This window comes from Blennius ocellaris (genome assembly GCF_963422515.1).
Source record: "Blennius ocellaris genome assembly, chromosome: 9".
Lineage (NCBI taxonomy): Eukaryota > Metazoa > Chordata > Actinopteri > Blenniiformes > Blenniidae > Blennius > Blennius ocellaris.
This window is the reverse complement of record NC_137658.1, coordinates 6,421,207-6,437,932: the sequence shown is the minus strand read 5'-3', so window position 1 is coordinate 6,437,932 and position 16,726 is coordinate 6,421,207.

The following is a 16,726-nucleotide window of genomic DNA, read 5'->3' as shown; positions in this document are numbered from 1 at the left end:
GGGTAATAAAACGCAGCTTGTAAGGTCTTTTTTGTACGCTTCATACGCAATGTAATACATGTGATACTTCTGTATTTAATTCTATTGTGGCTTACTTTATGTTTCATATGCGAGTACAAATTAATAACAAAATGGCTGAGGAAAAGAAGTGACCATCATGCTTCCTAAAATATATAAAAATGAGGAAACTGAAGTTTTTGAGGCTGCTCCAGTTCACTCTTATTACAAAAGTTGGGGTGAAGGTTATGTGTTTTTGCCCGTGTGTATTTATTTATTTATTGGGTTTTACTTATGTATGTTACCACCTTTTCGCAAAAACTATTGACCCCTATTGCATTACATTTTCAGGGATGAATCGCCTTTATCCAAGGATGCTTGTATTACATATTTAGAGTGATTGTGTCAAAGGTCGAGTTCACCAAAAAGTCAAAAATGTATTTTTGTCATAAAGCAGCCACCTTTAATCCGATTAATTTCAAATCAATGCCAAAATATTTGCTTTTCAATTCCCTACCTTCTGATATGTCACATGGTTACGGTGACATCATTACCCTGGTGAGTAGTTGGAGGTCAAAGGTCGGGGGAGGGGCATGATAACACGACGCAATTCTAACGACCAAATAATGGAAGGAGTGGTGTCGTGGATCAAATAACCTTGTAATCCATCGGTTTCCATGGTTACAAACGTTCTGGTTTCATCGTGAGGTAGTTGGTGTGTAAAGTCCAGCACAGCGTTTAAACTACAAACCTTCAGTGGCGGCACCATACATTTATTTTAAAAACTTTGGTCCACGTGCACGTTATGGGATCGCAATTATGAAGACGTTCAACAGGCACGGCCGGGACGATTGTAAAACCAGCAGCAGTTATGCAACAGGTGAACAGGTTTCTGTATGTCAGCACACAATCGACTGGTTTTGCACGCCGGTGAATCACAGTGTTGGACAAACGATCCACCGACAAACAGCTGGAGGCAGTGATGAACACGTCTCAGGCTCCTCTTAAGGATGTTGGCAAAGCTTTTGTGTCATTTAAAAAGACGACCTCCTCAAGACAGAATTCACACGCAAAACACGCGCCCGATTACTCAGCCTACAAATACCCTGGGAAAGGCAGGAAGTAAATCACCGGGCAGGTGATATTTATTTAATCAAAAAAAATGTATTTGAGTAAAAAAAAAAAAAAAGAAAAGAAAAAACTACCTACAGAGAAGATTTTATGGAAAAACCAACCCTAATTGCAGCCCCTGTCGCGGAGTGCCTATCGCCAACCTTCAATTTACACCTAAACCGACTGACTCGCTTGACTTTTTTTTTTTTTTTTAATATAGGAGGTATTTTATATGTGCTGGGTGTCTTTCACTGGTTAGAAACCTCAGGAAACGTCAGACGAACAAACTCACACTTTTTTTTGTTGTTTTTGTTTTTTTTACTATTTTCACTGGCAATAAAGCAATAAAGAACAAAAACAAGTCTTTAAATTGGGTCATGCAGAAATATTGAATCTTTTTATGTTGACATGAGCTAATGAGAAGCAATCCTGCGCACACACACACACACACACACACACACACACACACACACACACACACACACACACACACACACAAGTGGTTGAATCTCAAAACAGACACACACACACAAATGTTTTTTCCGCTGCTCAGTTCGCTTCTATCCCAACACACCACAGTGTCCTTGACATTTTCCTTTTTGTGTTTTCTTTTTTTTTTTTTTTTCTTGCATGAGCAATAAAGACCCACATTTTATTTGAGTGACTAATAAGCTTCATTTTTAATCACTGGTGAGTTAAAAAAAAAATTTTTTTTAAGTAAATTACCCATGAAAATGTGCGTGTTCATGACCTAAAAACAGACTTTTGCCGTGGGCTTTATAAACTTAAGTACTATGCTTTAATTGGAGTTTTTTTTTTTTTTTTTATGTGACAAAATAAACCGATCAAAAGTTTAAAAGCTCAACTTATAAACTGATCTGCAACAACACAGTTTTTGAGGGAAAAATACACCAACATGAAAATGCTTTTTTTTTTTTTTTTTTTTTAAATCTCATCAGTTTTCACAATTTTTTGACAACAGCTTTTAGTTTGTTGGTTTAGCTTTTATTGCAGTGATTACTGTTTGTGAAAGGAGATCAGTTTTGCCTATTTTCAGGTTTTCACAATCCAGCCCCCTTACTGTGCAATTTGACACCAGCATCATTCTCTTGTCTGCTGCATCCGATGGTCATATCATATAATGAATGTGTAAACATATTTACGTCAATCTGAAAATGTATTTTGGATGGAGATAACTCTTTCCTATCCACTGTGGGACTGGACTCCAGGGCAATGCAAACTCTGATCTTTGGACAATTTGCATTTTGTGGCTCGAGAACGTACAACTGAACATGTAAAGAAGGGCTGTTAAACTTGCAGGACCAAATTCATACAATAATTTACAGCCAGACGCACAGCTAAAAGATCTCATCCTTTTTAAAAACAGCTTAAAAACCTTTAAAATATGTTTGCGAGTGTTTCAGTTGCTGCCTCGGCCTCCCTTGAAACATGGATCATTCGATCTTTGATCTTTGACCTCTGACCTCGGTAAATAAATCGCTTGATTAAAAATAACTAAATATCAAAATTGACCCAACTTTTGCATTTTCCAATCCGACACTGCTCCGACTGATCAACCCGCCTGTCAGTCCGACCCTTAACGGGGACGACCTGTTCCACCCGTTGACAATGGCAACGACAAGATAAGTGGATAAATAGCTCCTATAAATAGTCCTGTCATTTCCTAAGCTCTGATAACGCCTCGGGGCCAACAGCACGCGCATCGGGCACCACTTCACGACGACGGACAGATCGCAATTACAAGATGGTAATTGTGTGTACTCCCTGTATCCTTTGCATGTGCATGTGTGTAATTACGTGACAAAAGCCTCATCTGGGATGGGGAAGTTAGAGTACACAATAAAGGTCCCTTGTATTTGCTGGTAGACCGAGGGTGTAAGGACTTTGGGGTTACTTCAGAGCCCATTTTAGAGGTTACAGTGATACATCCTTTGTGCTTTATTCACTAAGCTATGATTACAATGATGAGAGGAAATGGAAGCCTATTGCGAGGCAGCATTATACTTTATTATTCAAATAACCCTGCCTACAATGAGGATAATCTTCCCCCAATGTGTTTTTAATTTCCATATCAAATTTTTTTTTTTTTTTTTTCCCCCTCTCGTTCCATCTTGTGTCTCAGTTTTGGTGGAAATTATTTGCACAGCTGGTTCAATGAAACAAGGTTGAATTTTAATGTCAGGAGATTAATGAAAAACATCAATCATCAAAAGCTAACAAACATAAGAAAGGTTGTCATCAGGTTTGATTGCCACCAAAATTTAAATGTGCTTTTTTTTTTTTTTTTCTATTTGGGTAGGGAGCTACTTGTGTATTCAACCCGAGCGTCCAAGGAGAAGAGGACTTTAGACGCTCCACCAAAGTCTTAGTGTCAGCTTGATTGCCGGTCTGGCACTAAAACCAATATTTACAAAAGGGAATCACTATTATTAAAAAGAGCTGTGAATGTAAACAATTAAAACTAAATGAGGGATTGCACGCAGAGGCCGTCCAGAAAGCCAAACTGCTCAACGCAAACTGACACGCTACCGTGTTGCACCGTCCTTAAAAACACTGCGAGGACTTCAACGTGTCTAATCTTCTCTATTGATCGTCTCTATTCCACACCTTGGGATCAATCGCTACCATTTCACAATTCCAGCAGAGGTCTAAAAGGCCCCGATCGAGCCTCTTCCATTCCTGTTCTCGGAGCGCGGGGGTGTTTCACCATCATCATCTCTCGCCGCTTTTTTAAAACTCAATCTCTTGACGGGCGGCCACTGTATGGATCGAGGCTGATTGATCAGCTGCTGTTTGGGAGAGATCAAGGTGGCTGATTAATTGCTTGAGCGATGAGTGATCCGGCTGTCAAGATGATTGCTCAGATTCCAGGCTAAGGTTTGTCTAAAACTGCTCCGCGGTTCGATTTGCCTCCACGGCTGGAGTCAGAAGATAAGTAATGAGGGGTGATGAGACGTATTTCTGTGTAGTTTTTGGCTTGTGTGCAAAAAAATAAATTAAATAAAACTCCATATTATTCCTTTTTCAATAAATATTCCAATAAACATTATTGGATTTGTCACCAAACGGAACTGAACTGCGATTGTTAGAAAAAAGAAAAAGTTGTTGCAAGCCAATAATAACATGAAGAGCGAGTTATCACAGCTTAGAAGTTCAATAACAAACGCTCTGTCTACCTACTTTAATATCACTGCGAGCATTAAAAGCTCCGAAAAGCTTCTTCGGTTTATTTCCCGCGAGAGATCACCAGGCTGTTTTGTATGTTTCGAGCCTGGAAAGAAATGTGATTTTGAGTATTTTTTCGCCCCCAATCAATGATTTAGCGGCTGATTGTGGCCTCTGTGCTAATTTTCTAATATCATCGTCAGTTTTTCTTTCCCACCAACTTTAAATTGTTTTGTGACTTAATCAGTCACGACCACTTGATGTGACCCAGAAACAACAAAACTGAGTTGTTTTCCGCACATTCATTTTTCTTCAGAATGTTAAGAACTGAAAAGGTTTTTTGTGCTTGTGCCACTTTTGATAATCAATTTCTAAATTTTTTCACAAAGTAATTTATTGACTAATTCATTTCTGTGGAAGGGGGTTTTAAAAGAAAAGGCAAATTTTGGTTTTGAGCAAAAACAGAGTGGTTTGTCGTGGCCCTGGTTTAATTTCCATTGGAACAATATTTACTTGAGGAGACACAGTATTTATCACCTATACAGAGACCATGATACCTTCAGACACGCCCTTTATATAAGATTATATTGTGCTCTTTTTCTTTTTTCTACCAACAGGTGAGTCTCAGTAGCTTTATCACACAGCGGTTGTTGTTGTGAGTTCAAACTGTTACTTTCCCTACTGGTTGGCAAATCCGTCCTCATTATACACAGCAAGATGTAAGCATGTCCACATGTTTGGTGTGAGAAAATGTGAAAATAACACTTTGACCAGTTTATTTGAGGCCAAACCCAACAACCTTGTGTGTACAAAAGAGTGAAACCCTTTTGAACCATGTGCCAGGCTCAGCACATAACTTTCTACTTATGTATCATGAGTTGTTTTTTTAACTTGTCTATGTATTCTGCCGCTGCACAAGCGAATCATTGTTTTGCCTTTATAATTTCAAAAGTTGACCCAAACGCAACCAAACCATGGCATTGGCGGTTGACCGTTTGTCGACGGGACTTTCTTGAGCGACACCCGACTCTCGATCTGCACGGACCCTCAGAACAAGACTCCACTCATTCAGCAGATCAACCACAACTCCGCAAGAGAAAGCAACACATCCGAGCGCAGCACTTGCCTTGATGACAGACGCCTTGATGGGCCAAGTGCTGATGATCAAGCTGACTCCTTTTCTCTTTTACTCCCTCAGTCATTCCAGCTCTCTCCATCTCCCACATCGGCCCAATCAGGCTAATGAGGCTCGCACTTCCTCCACCCTTTCCTGCTCGCTAAAGTGGCGATTGATTGGAGGGGTGGGGAAGCTTTTAACAAGGGAGGGGTGGGAGACAAATAATTAGCACGAATGCGCTTTTTTTTTTTTTTTTTGCAAACTCTTTCAATTTCGCTTTTCTTTTGGCTGTTTATTTACTGACCAGGACATCATTAGGGATTAACTCTCCAAGGGTACGTTAACTTCTCAATGTCAGGGTGTAAATCAATCTAAAGCCGTAAAACGCAGGCCCGCTCACTGGATGCCGATGCCTCGCTCCTCTCAGGTCACGGCGCGGTGAGGACGCTCAAATTGAAAGGGCGAAAAGGAGTGCGAGAAGGCGCTGGACGAGGACGGATGTCTAACAAACCAGCAAGATAAGCTCTTCTTCCGTCTTCCCACTCAAATTGAGACACAAACTGGACATTGAAGCATTCTGCGGAAACTGGAGGCACTGAACCCTGAAAGCTCAAAATCTCCACTACACAGAGACCATTAATGTCGCGGCCTAAATGACCAGTAAAGTGGTGTTTCTGACAGTTGTACCGTAATTAACTTGGACAGATCTGGACTGGAAAAAACTGGAGCAGCAGCAGCACTGTCTGCGGCTAATGCACAGAGCGGCTGCAGCCTCCAAACTTCACCCATGGCAAAGACACAGATACGGGAGGACAGAGTGGACATAACAACTTCAGTGCTGTGATGAGAAGTGGAGGCGTAGAGTTGAATTAGTAGAACACAAGAATTGGGTCTGTGCTTGTTAACAGACACAAGAAAAGAAAAAAAAAGAAATGCACAAGAGACAATAAAAAAAGTAGTAACACAAAGAAAAAAGTCACAATCACTTTTCCCAAGCGACCTCATAAATGAATGTCTATAAAGTATATGTACTCTGATTACTCACAGCAGTGGGGCTAAGGTTCAGATGTTCTAAAGCCTTCAAGATATGAAGCTCGCCCACGGCCGCTCATTTATTTTACCAGCAACAAAAAAAAAAAAAAGCCACTTCACGAAGGCGTACGAGAGTAATTTTCTATTCATTTGATACGTCTCTGAATCATATGGAGGATTTAGTGGAAATCCTCAAAACAAATACAGCCAGCTTAAATACAAGCTCTCTCCTGAAGCTATATTACTGTACAGGGACCAAAGTAATTACAGCGCTCACGTCTGCTTAGTTACAGACTACGACAAGAACATTAAAGATTCAAATTCAAATTACAGTGCGGAGGTCGATAAAAGAAACTTTTTAATATAAAGAGCTTCCATAAAGTCCATCCTTCAACTTGGAAGACAAATACACTCACTGGCCACTTAAGTAAGTGTAAGCTGACGCAAATTTACCTTTTTCTCCCAGGAAGTCCCACTGCAATCCTGATTTCTTTCACGAGAGAGCTTCTAAACCAAGGTAGCGGCCATTACAAAATCCAACTATAAAGAACACCCTGCAAAACATGTACCGCAATAAATCACGACGACAAGTAATCAGATACACAAAACATGATGGGCACCATTGCACCGATTTAACACCCTCCTAATGACACTTTTGCATTCATTAACCCGTTTTTTTTGTTTTGATAATAATTCGACGGCGAGTTGCAGGGAGCAAAAATCACCGAGTTGAACATTTTCCTGCCTTCAGAGCTTCCTGAGCCGAGTAAACTGCCAAAATCAATACTCAAATTACTCAGATCCACATGAACATGATAGCAAGGTGCAGATGCTATGGACGTATAAGCAGAACCTTCATGGTACAAATGGCATCCCTGGAGGTTCGCTATTAAGATTGACATCTGGTGACTGTGGAGGTGATGTTGAGCACAGCCTGAGAAGACGACGGCTCTCAAGCTTTATCCTCCTGAAGTATGGACATGCTTTGGCATTAAAGGGGTCGGCACAGTCAGCGACAATACTCACACAGGCTTTGATGTTTGAAATAATAACACAATAAATAATAATAATAATGATAAAAGATAATAACCCCCATAGCATTTCACCACCGGATGCAGGCCGAGTCGTACATGCAAGGCAGGGTAGAGATGCAGCCGTGCTTTCATGTTATCGTAAGCAATTTTGATGTACCACTCAAACCAGCTCATCTCACACCGAAATCCATGACACAATGTCAATTAATCCATTAGGTCTTGAGCTTGACGTCACTGGGAATGTGATGATGACTTGGAAACGATCATCGACCAGCAGAAATGCATGCGGGAAAAGGTGATCCGGTGACAGATCCAAACTCTTCGTGGAGACGAACATCACAAACAATTATACAGAGGAAGATGTAAATGTTACCTCAAGTCTTAATGGATTTAATGACCTTTTCCCCCGCACAGATTGATGCCTGAGCCATGTCAAAATGCTTCATCCATTTAATTATTGGCTGATTAGATATTTACTCTAGTGAGCAGTTGAAAAGTTGTACCTAATGAGGTGGCCACTGAGTATATATTTTAAAGGCCGTTTGTGATTAAGTCAGTAGTTAAGTTTGCACATTAAATCCACTAATTTCAAGGTCTTTGCAATGTTTGTTTGTTTTTTTTTCGTTTTTTTTACTGCACTCTGTTGCTGTGAATCCAAGATGACGCCCAGCGGCTCTGCACTAATGCTTAAATCCATCCTTAAGCATTTACAAGCCTCAGAACGGTCTGAAAGGATGGCATGGCTTCCACTCCGGGCTGGTGCCTGTGGAGCAGGAGTGTCAGACATGGGGCCAAATTCAGCCCACCAGCGGGTTCAATCCTGTCCTGAGATGATCTTGTATTATGTAAAATTCATGATTAAAAAAATATGCTTTTGTCATGTATGTATTTCGTTTGTTTCTTTCAAATTAACGTACTACTTTTCAGATGATAATATATATATTTTTCCCCCCCAGATAGTAGCTCCTGGCTTGTCAATTTTTATTTGTGTTTCAAACATGGGATCGGCCGGCCTGATGGAGCAGCGTTCAGCACTCTCGCCTCACACAGAAAAGTTTGCGGATTCAAATACAGTCGGGGGCCTTTCTGGCCTTCAACGACACCAAAGAGGGCAATCAAAAATATTTTAATGAGTGCAAAAATCTACAGTATCCTTTGTTGGATATTTTCCGAAATGTTCCAGGACTCGGAAAGCTCTCTTGCTGAAATAAAGATATTTCACATAACAAAATCAAAACCTTGGAGTTTTACACTGAGCTACTCAACCCCCGACCACTTCAAAATAACTGTTTCATGATTTTGCCCATTTTGCCTGTTTGTCTGCTACCAGACTGCCGTTCCCTCGCTTATTGTTTTTGGCGATCATTACCAGTCACATGATCTTTATCTATTCCCCTAATGAGCACACTCAGGGAATTTATTGGGCTTTATTGTCCAGCCATCCTGTTTTCCAACCGGCTGCATGCTGGGACCAAATGCCAGTTTTCTTCTGGTGTCCTGTTGCTTTGTTTGCTTGTTTGAACTGAACACCAGTGGCAAAAGTATTTTCATTCAGCTACAAAGTCGAGATACTTTCACTTTAAGTGGTCATTTACATGTTAACTCATCAGTAAACCTTTGTATTTACATTTCACCGCTGCAACATGTTGATTTGATCCAAAAGTGAAGACAGCTCTCAGACAGTGTTTCCATTCAACAGAAACAAAAAGCATTAGTCAATTTGTATGATTACTCATTAAAAGGTAGTCTGTCAGAATTATGAGTAAAACCTCGTCTTAGTATGCACTGTGCAGCCGACTCCGCCTATCATTGACACTGATGATTAAAATCCATCCAGCTCAGTCCGACTCTGATGGATTTTCCAAGCACACACTCTTTTATTGGCTTTCGCGTGGCAAATCCTCTTTACACTTAAAAAAAAACTGGGGAAAAAAAACTAAAAGGTTATTTCTCCATTTGGCACGCTCACAATGCTGAGTACTGTAACACTGAGCTGGTTTAGTAGCTGGTGGTCATGGCATGGCCACGTTTGACAGCACATCATATTTACTCTGAATCCGGAGCTGCATCAGCAATGCCAATTTGCCTCTGGAAGTGCTTGTGTGTACAGACAGTTGACGGGCATATTGTAAGGACGTGTCCATTAGCGATGCCTCGCGAAACACTAAGTCAGCGCGGTGGGGATACTTGCTATAGGAACTAGAGCTGAGAAAGTACAGTTGCTACAGCAGGGAGCAGCGGAGCTTCTCATGAGGGATCTGTAACCACCTCCGCTCCTCAGGAGGAGCACATCAGTCCATTTTAACTCAACAAAGAAACATTAGTCCTGGTTTAATCATGTTTACAAATGCACATAATCCACAGAAAGCTAGTTGCACATTGTCATCATTATGATATCTAAATCTGAGCAGCACTAATGCATCAAAAAACACACGCTGGCACATTAATAATTCATAGTATCAGTTTTGGGGATTTCTTAGGGCACTCACTCACACACACACACACACACACACACACACACACACACACACACACACACACACACACACACACACACACACACACACACACACACACACACACACACACACACACACACACACACACACACACACACACACACACACATGCAAAATGTTTGTCTGCAATAGCAAACTTGGCGTGACATTTGGCATCTTGTAATATGAGCCTGTCCTAAGAGGAGCTGACAAGTGCTCCAGGGTAGATGTATGGTAACTGCAGCAAACAGAGAGCAAGCGAATATACACTGTGGGGCCCGAGAGACCTCGGTGGCATGAGCCCTCGCTGTTCTGGGATTTCCATCACCTCCTCAGACTGATGTTAATACCAGAGAGCCTGAGTGGATCATAACAAGCTGCCTCCCCTGATTAAAGTTGTAGATAAGTGACTCGGTGATAAACTGGCAGTCTTCTCGGGATGAAATACAGCCTTGAAAACACGAAGTCCAATGGCAGGGGGGGGGTAAAAAAAAAACAACCTACAGCTGGCCACAACTTGATTATCCTCTAATAACTGCAACATGATGAACATACTTACAACAAACAGACTATCAACAGCTTAAGCAGCTTGAGAAGCTGGACGAGATACAGTGGCATTCAAAGTAGATCTGTGAGTAAGAAAAAAAAAATCACTTAATCCTTGGCCTGATGCTGGAAAATCCCTTGAAAAGTGTTTAGACATGCAAAGATTCCCACTGTATCTCCTCTATTGCTTCTAGTCAAATCAAGAAAATGCCGCACAGGTGAAACCCCAGAAATAATTTTAGCCGCTCTGAAGCAATTTAGAACAACTACTCAGGCCTGACAATCTTCCATACACACTCGAGAAGCGTGGTGAAAGCATGGACGTCTGCCAGGGTGATTTTGGCGCTAAACACAACGCTAAGCCTCATTGACAAAGCCAGCTAAGAATCAGTGGAGCCTCACACAGGGAGTGTGACGCTGTGCCACGGTGGGATATTGCCGTTGTCGGGTGGGGGGGGGGGGGGGGGGGGGGGGGGCTACCTGCAGAGCCGAGGGTTTTGCCTGTTTTATCCTCTTAAAATCACCAAACAGGATCACGGCGCACATCCCTCTCACCTTTGTCCTCCAGCTGCTCTACCCGATGTCCTGCTGCCTGTCTGAGTCCCCTCATCCATGACTTCCCCATCACCCCAATCCCTTCATCCTCCATAACCCATAAGCCCCGCCACCAGCGCCAGTGCAGCTATCGGCCATTTTCAAACGGGGGCCGCTGTGGAATCAATAAAAGATGCTTCACCGCGGGCTTGAATTTATATTTCACCCGATGGAAGCACCCAAGCTCAAAAAAACACCAATGTTCAATTATTAACCCGTCTCCCATGCATATACACTTATACTATATACATGTCAAACTAATTCCTTGAATTTTAATATATGCTGTTTATATATAGCTACTCAATCTGTCCAATGGCTTTAACCATAAATTTCATATCAGTACATCATTAGCATGTTACATCCTGAAAGCTCCTGAATGCAAAATGGGGTTTCAACACAGTACAAGAGGTAAAGTCTTGACCCAACTGGGACCAGTTTCACAAATAATAGGGCAGCGGCTGACTAATTACCTTCAAATAGCTATTTAAATAGCCGTCATTTTGACATACGACACCATGAATTCTGAAAATTGAACCTAAATACTCCGTCTTGCTCATCTTCTGAAATTATTCAGTGGTTATCACAAAAAAGCTAATAAAGAATTTCAGGTCCATCTGCTAGGACAAAAGGGAAAATTATTAAACTAACATTAAGGAGTTTGTACTCTGATGTACTATTTTGAGTAATATGCTTTTTTTTTTTATTGTATAGATGATGATCCCTACTGCTTCCACGCTCTTAACAAGCTGTGTACATTCAGGTCAGCTTCTGTTTATGGTTATAAGAGTGATTCGTATTACCGTGATATATAAAATGTAGAACATTTCATTCTTGCTGTGAGTGATTTATTTGACTGGATATTATCCTTCGACTTTGAGCCGAGTCTTCTTTTGACCTCTGTATTGACGGCGCACCTGAACTTTTATTATTATTCCCCATGAGTCGAGTTTCAGACTTTGATCTGCATCTCAAGTTAATTCTTTGAATGCCTTCAAGCTTCCCAAGTGCACCATTAATCACAACCGGCTACTTTTTGTGCTTGCAATTCACAAACTTTTCCTGAGAAGTGTTTGTCCTTCTCGAACTCTTAAAAAAAAAAAAAAAAAAAATGCAGATGTTGGGACTGACATTCCGCTGAGATTTGTAGGCACAAGTCACACATGGAACGTTGCTCTCTTGAGGCTTCGCCGTGTTTCTTCCCTCCGTGTCTGTCCGACGCATCTCATCTGCTATCTGTCGCCTCATCCGTCCATCCAACTGCTTTCTTTAGCAGTCTATTCAGGAGAGGTTACAGTACAGTCTACACATGCTCTCTCATCCTGCCTGTCAACTGCCAGAGAAGAAAACTATGGCCTCTAATCTTGTATCTCTCAGCTGCCGCCGCCGCAGCGTGTAGGTTACCCACACCGTCCAACAGCTTTATCTCTGACCAGTAAAAGAGAACCTGAGAGAGAGAGAAACACACACACACACACACACACACACACACACACACACACACACACACACACACACACACACACACACACACACACACACACACACACACACACACACACACACACCAGGACACCTGCTGAGAAAACACTTGCAAACACACCCAATTCACACAGACGTCATACTGTGCGCGCACACACACACACACACGTACAGCAACATGGAGAACATACATGCATGCTGTCTTCTTGATACACCAGAACACAGGTGGAGACAAACACACAAGGTAAACACACAAGGTAAACACACACATACACACTCCCATAGATTCTCAGCAAAGCAGAAATTGTGCCGAAGACACGTGCGCTTAAGACGGAGATAGGACCGGAATATGCTTTATCACTTGACAGTGCGCGGCTTAATTTTAGGGACAGTTTTTTATAGTCTTGCCTGAAAGATTTATCAGCCGACTCTGCTGCTGCATTTACTCTAACACACCGAGTTAGCTCTAATGGGGGGAAAAAATAAAATAAAAGAAAAAGGGAATTGCTCTAGAAATAGCAAGAGAAGCTCAGTTTTTTTTTTACTTCTTTTGACTCAAATTTCACTTTTGTGTGGAGGAAACTGTACCCCCCAAAAATTATTGCTGTTTAATGTCAAAACGCGATAAAGGCCACGGCGGCCGAGAGAGAGAGCTGAAATAGGCACGAGGAATAAAACTTTTGTGAGTGAGAAATGCAGCTCAGTAGAGCTCAGCAAATTTGCATTTAATCAATTTGAAGAAATGTTTTAATGCAAACTTAGTTGCTGAGATGTTGTGTCTGCGGGCGTGCGTGCACACACACACACACACACACACACACACACACACACACACACACACACACACACACACACACACACACACACACACACACACACACACACACACACACACACACACACACACACACACACACACACACACACACACACACCCACCAAGAACTCATCACTCCGACGACATTTCATTGTGCAATCCATCTTAATCAGCTTGCCCATCAGAGACAATATATCCTCCCCTCCATCTCGCATTCCTTTTCCGGACGGAGTGATTGAGGGGTGTAAAGAGGAGGATGTTTCTGCCCATCTGCCCCCCCCCCCCCCAAACGTATGCCCCCACCCTCCTCACCAGGACGGCTCTTAAGTGCTTGTGGGTTTTTATGTTTGTAGTGTTTTATAGGAGTGGGCAGAAGCCAGGGGCTGTAAAAGTGCTGGGGGTGGGGGGGGGGGGGGGGGGGGGGTTGATGGTGGGTGGTGGTGGAGAGAGATGAAGGAGGAGTAGGAGGTGGAGTGGAGAGTTACTGTAAATCCAATCTTTATTGAGAGAGACACGAACGACAAACAGCGTCCGCCAAGCCGCCCTCCAACGCCCCTGCTTACCTGATCAATGGCTGCAGAGCGAGGAGAGAAGGAGGAGAGAAGGAGGAGAGAAGGAGCAGGAAGGAGGGAGAACGGCGTGGAGCCGCTGGAAGCTGAGGGCATGTTGACATTATTGCAAGTCTGGCTTAAGTTGTACAAGCTCACCCAAATTGTCTGCGAGTGTGGTTACCGTGCGAACCCCCGGGGTGCGCAGAGGTGCAGAAGCAGCTATCAAACGAACTTTGATGCCGTTTCGATTGAGTTTATCCAAAAACGATCAAAGACGAGCTGTGAGAGGTGTCTGTTTGCATCTTTGACACCGGTGAGCGCCTCAGCGAGAGTCCTCCTGCCGTTTTCACTCTTTAGACGTTCATTGTGAGCTCTCAAAAAGAAAAATCGGAAAACAGTCCATTTTCATTCTTATCTATTCTACCAATAACAATAAGGCTTTTGGTCTTTTGGCGGTTGGAGGCCGACACGGCATTCATCAACATACGCCAATACGTACCCTACACCTGATGGAAGAGGATAAAAGTCTCTCTTAGAAAATATGACTTTAAGTATAGCATAATGTTTTTATTTTAGCAGAGGGGGATAAGGATAAAGATCATTTGCTGTGAAAAATAAGAAAACTAAGAAAACTATTCCCACTGGAGTTGCAAAACAGGCCATGCTCAGTTAACTGCCCTATTTTATTTATTCAACTTGAAACCTTCATCTTCTTTACCACTTCTGTGGGCTAAATGAAAGGTTTTAAGAAGTGATTTATCGACCTGTCTTATCCACAAAAAATATATAAATTTCGGAACTACATAAATGTTGTTGCCAGCATTTTTCTCCATATGAAAATGTTCATTATCAGTGCTAAACCAACATGATTAAAATGCATTCAGCAACCTTTTTTTGTTTTATTTCCTGCTTTGGTTTGGATCACATCCCTGTGATAAACTGATGATCTGTCCAGGATATGCCTCGCCTTCTCTCTCGGTGTCAGCCCGGATGGCCTCCAGCTCCCCGCGACCTTAACTCAGATAAGGCAGGTGAAGAAAATGGACGGATGGATGGTTCTGAAATAGAAAAACAGCACCGCAACTGTGAACAAAGCCAAAGCTTCCACCTGTTAATTCGTGGGTGTTCACTGCTCTTTTGTCTGCATCTGAACGCACCCATGGGCACGAGTGTGTGTTTCTCTTCATATCCACACGTGTGTGTGTGTTTTTGACTGTATGTAATCAATTGCTCACCAGCAGCCAAGCTTGGAAGCCCCCCCCCCCCTCCAACCTACCAACCATTCTGCCAGTATAGCGTATAATTGGCCACAGTTGGCTTCAATTGAATGTTTGCTGCCTCAGGGGCTAAATGAGGCTCCGAGGCCTTTCAGAGCAGCCAGAAAATATTCACAACACTCCCCGCCACATGTCAGGAACCACAGGCGTGAGTCTGGCTGCGTTCTCACAAATTTAAAAAAAAATTATTTATTTTTTTTCCCAGTTTGATCTGCAACAAGAGGATAAGTTTGCAGCCCGGTCAACTGCGAGCGAGCCGTGTTTGCTGAAGTTCTCCTGATTTTAATGTCACGTCTCTTTTAGTGCCACCGACATCACTCAAAGACTCTGAGTCAATCAGCTAGTCAGTGAGTGAAAAGGTCAGCCGCTTAGTCAACAAAATGACTGCGGAGACAGTCCGCCGGCGAGCCAATCAGTCAGGCAGGAAAAGAAGACCGGACTCCGAGGCCCAAAGCTCCTTTGAGGGTACCCGGTACCTGCTTGTTGCCATGGCAATGCAGCCTGAGATTTAAATACTAGCCTGTGTCCTCTCTCTCTCTCTCTCTCCCTCTCTCTTTCTCTCTCTGCCTCGCTTTTATCTTCTTTTCACTCCTTCAGACTCCCCTCTTGCTTTTTGTCAGTCAGCGTGCTGACTCCCCGTCTCTCAGTCATGTTTCCTCCGGCGCTGTCGAGTTTCGCAGCCTCCTCCTTTCACCTTGTCTCGTCCTCTCCGCTAAATGACACTTTACTAGCTGTTTTCCTCTTGTTAATTCCATGCTACTTTGCATCCCGCGACTCTGTAAAAAGCTCTTGTAAAACACACACACACACTGGAACACACAGTCGCCTTTTCAGCTACTGCACACCAACACACACCAACTCACTCTCACACACGCACAAACACACACACACACACACACAGGTACAAGCCATAAATGAGTCAGTGGGTATTCATTGGAAGTTGGCACAGCGGACACCGTGTGACAGTCAGCTGCCAATGGAAATCCATCATTTTCCGGCGAAGGCTCATCATCAAGCATCATTTAGGCGTGCTGGCCTGCTGCACTCTCCCCTGATGCATCCTCGTGCCAAGGCAACGATTAAATTCACCCCAAATGCCCAAACAGCCCCGTGGGAAAAGAAGTGTGGATGAGTGAACTGGCTTCTGGCTCCATCTAATGGTCACTGGAAATACTCTGAGACGTCTTTTTTGGTTTTCATAATTTGAAATACGCAAACCAAACCATGTTGCGATTTCACTAACGCAGATGATGTCTTTCCATTCATATCTTGTAGAGTAATCACTATTATCTGTGGTTCTAGAAGATTTGGTCCCATTATTTATGGCATTCATAGTTGAAACGGGTTTATCTGATGTGTTTTTTTCCAACTATTACGCTGGCTCGTCAATTGAAAGCCCCCTGACATTTTTATCTCAATACAAGTGTTATTGAGATTTCAGCAAGATCATTTTCCCTGCAGGGGGGGCTGTTTTAAAGAGATTTC